At 38.3% G+C, this 3,132-nt stretch overlaps 1 long non-coding RNA gene across 1 annotated transcript; it reads left to right on the top strand.

Annotated features, from left to right (window-relative positions):
• Positions 1-462: 462 nt before the first annotated feature.
• On the top strand, positions 463-2,894 carry LOC122687606. The gene is made up of 2 exons (XR_006339185.1): positions 463-564; positions 2,849-2,894. It is a non-coding gene; the product is annotated as an uncharacterized LOC122687606 (long non-coding RNA).
• The last annotated feature ends 238 nt before the right edge of the window (positions 2,895-3,132 follow it).

Below are 3,132 nucleotides of genomic sequence, written 5' to 3'. Positions count from 1 at the left end.
TGTCTACTTAAGCTCAGCATGATCTGATGAGGTTCATCCAAGTATACCAATGGTTTACTTCTTTTTTTGCTGACTAATAGTCTATTATATGACTGTATCATAATAGTTTATCCATTCTCCTATTCATGGGCATTGGGTTATTTCCAGTTTGCTGTTAACACTAGGAATATTTATATGTATGCCTTCTTTGAGAATTCCAACCTAATTTTTTTTTAAAAAAGTCCCCTTTGGAATAAGCTGAACAATGGCCACACAAAGACAGCAAGTACCAATCACTGGAACTTGCAGATGTTACATTATTTGGAAAAAGGGTCTTTGCACATGTAACTACACTGAAAATTTTGAGATGAGATGTTCCCCCTCTTTTGTCTCAGTGGTGTTAAATACAATTACATATACCTTATAAGGGGCTTCCCTGGTGGCTCAGTGATAAAGAATCTGCCTGCCTTGCAGGAGCCACAAGAGATGTGGGTTCAATCCCTAGGTCAGGAAGATCCTCTGGAGGAAGGCATGGCAAAACCCACTCCAGTATTCTTGCCTGGAGAATCCCATGGACAGAGGAAGGTGGCAGGCTATATTCCATTGAGTTGCAACTGCCTAGAGTTGGCAAAGAGTTGGACACGACTGAGTCAGCTCAGCACATACCTTGTAAGAGAAAAGCAAAGGGGATTTTGAGAGATGCAGAGAAGAGGAGGAGGCAATAGATGTCCATGGAGGCAGAGACTGGAGTGATGGTGGCCACAGCGAGGAATGCCTAGAGCCGTCTGCAGGTGGGAGGTAAGTAAGAGACTCTCCTCTAGAGCCCTGCGAGGGAATGTAGTCCTGTCAGATTTAGGATTTCCAGCCTCCAGAACTGTGGAAGAATATACTTCTGTTATTTTAAGTCACCAACTTAGTATTAATTTGTTAACAACAGCTGTAGTAAACTAATAAACCATCCCTGGTCTCTCCTGCCTTATTAGCTTTTGATTTGAAATTGATGATATTGTTTGAAGAAGGAACTATGCTTTCTCATACCCATTCTCAACTTTAACTTTTGAGTTTCATTCCTGTGTAATGAAGATTATTATATTAAACTAAATATAGTTAGAAAACTTGAGTTGCCACATCACTTGTTTTTATAAGGAGGAAAAAATTCTTGTTATGGTGCAAATTTTTTCTTAATGCTATACATAGAATTAGATCATCCCAAAATCTGGAGAGAAAAAGCTGAGATGAAAATGTTAGCTGCAACACATTGAGTAAAAGAAAATTTTGGCAGAGACTCTTGCTCTCAATAAGCTGACATCCATATTTGTCTACAAGCCATACCATTTTACTTAATCATCTACCACTTTCTGACTTCTCACCAAGATATTTCTATTAAGTTTATTGGGAGACTCTGGAGAATGGCCACAGGTCTTTTATTTTATATTTTATTTTAATTTAATTTAATTAAACTCAATTCAACAATTCATAATTAAGCACATAGCTTCTACTATGTGTGTGTCTGGGCTTCTCTGGTGGTTCAGATGGGAAAGAATCTGCCTGCAATGTGGGCAACCTGGATTCAAGCCCTGAGTTGGGAAGATCCCCTTGAAGAGGGCATGGCAACCCAATCCAGGGTTCTTGCCTGGAGAATCCCCTGAGAGCTGCAGTTCATGGGGTCGCGGAGTCAGACACAACTGAGTGATTAAGTGTGTGTCTAAGCAGCAAAAAATGTTAGGGTACAGATCAGAAAGATCCAGTGCCTAATCTCAAGTTGTTAACCACTCAATAGTAAATTGATTTGAGTTATAGAAATGTGACAGCTAGAAATACATATGAAATAACATTTTCACAAATGAAAAAAAATTCCTGCATCAAACATTATTAACAGTACTAGAAATGCTTTTTAGAAGTCATGCAAGTATTTCTCTTGGGATTTAGATTCAGGGGGAAAAAAGTGCTCTATTAGTCTACTTGGGCTGCCATAATAAAATTCCATGGAGTGGATGGTTTAAAGAACCAAGATTTATTTTCTCACCATTCTAGAGACTGGAAGTTTAATGACAAGCCCGCAGGGTGGGTGCTTGGTAAGGATTCTGCTCTTGGATTGTGGACAGGCACCTTCTTGCTGTGTTCTCACATGAGTAGGAGGGGTGGAGAGATCTCTTTTTCTCACTCTTTTTAGAAGGTCACAGTTCTGTTGGGTTAGATCTCCACCCTGTGACTTCATTTAACTTTGAATGACTTCTGAAGACCCAGTCTCTAGATAAAGTCATATTGTGGGGTTAGAATTTCAATATATGAATTTAATAGTAGGGGGGCACAGTTCAGTCCATGGTACATGTTTCAATATTCTCTTCCTTGAAATCATATACATACACACACACACAAAAACACTCAAATTCCTTCATGACCCCAATGCCTACATCTCCTTGGGGCTAAGCTCCTTGAAGTTGTGTTTATCATCATACAATGCCTTCATTTTTCTCTTCTCCCATCAGAAACAGGAGGTTAAAATCAGGCTTTCTATCTCACCACTCTAATGATACCTTTAGGCAAGTAACATCATTGATCTACTTGCCAAATTCAATTGTCATTTTTTAAAAATGTCTCCTTTTCTTGCTCTTCTATTCCATTTGACAGTGATACCTTTTTCCAACTTGACAGTCTTCCTTTGGTTTCCATGAAATCATTGAAGTTGGAATAATTAACTAGTCTACTACTTGTTCATAATATGAGCTTCCCTGGTGGCTCAGGTGGTAGGGTCTGCCTACAATGTGGGAGACCTGGGTTCAATCCCTGGGTCGGGAAGATCTCCTGGATAGGGAAATGGCAACCCACTCCAGTATTCTTGCCTGGAAAATCCCATGGATGGAGGAAGCTGGTAGGCTATAGTCCATGGGATCGCAAAGAGTCAGACACGACTGAGCGACTTCACTTCACTATAATATGAACTCAGTAAATATTTGTATATAAGAATTGTTAATTATTTTAATTTTATTAGTTTATAGCTTCTATATATAATATGCCATGTTTCCAAGATTAAGCATCTAATAAAATGTATATACACATTAATTAGAGAAGAGATCATTTGATAATTTCAAGTTACCTTATTATTTTTCTCCTAACTATATTTATAAAAATTTTACATAAGCCAATATTATC

This window comes from Cervus elaphus, chromosome 31 (genome assembly GCF_910594005.1).
Source record: "Cervus elaphus chromosome 31, mCerEla1.1, whole genome shotgun sequence".
Classification (NCBI taxonomy): domain Eukaryota; kingdom Metazoa; phylum Chordata; class Mammalia; order Artiodactyla; family Cervidae; genus Cervus; species Cervus elaphus.
Note: the sequence above shows the minus strand (reverse complement) of the source record. Positions and strands in the feature narration are given on the sequence as shown.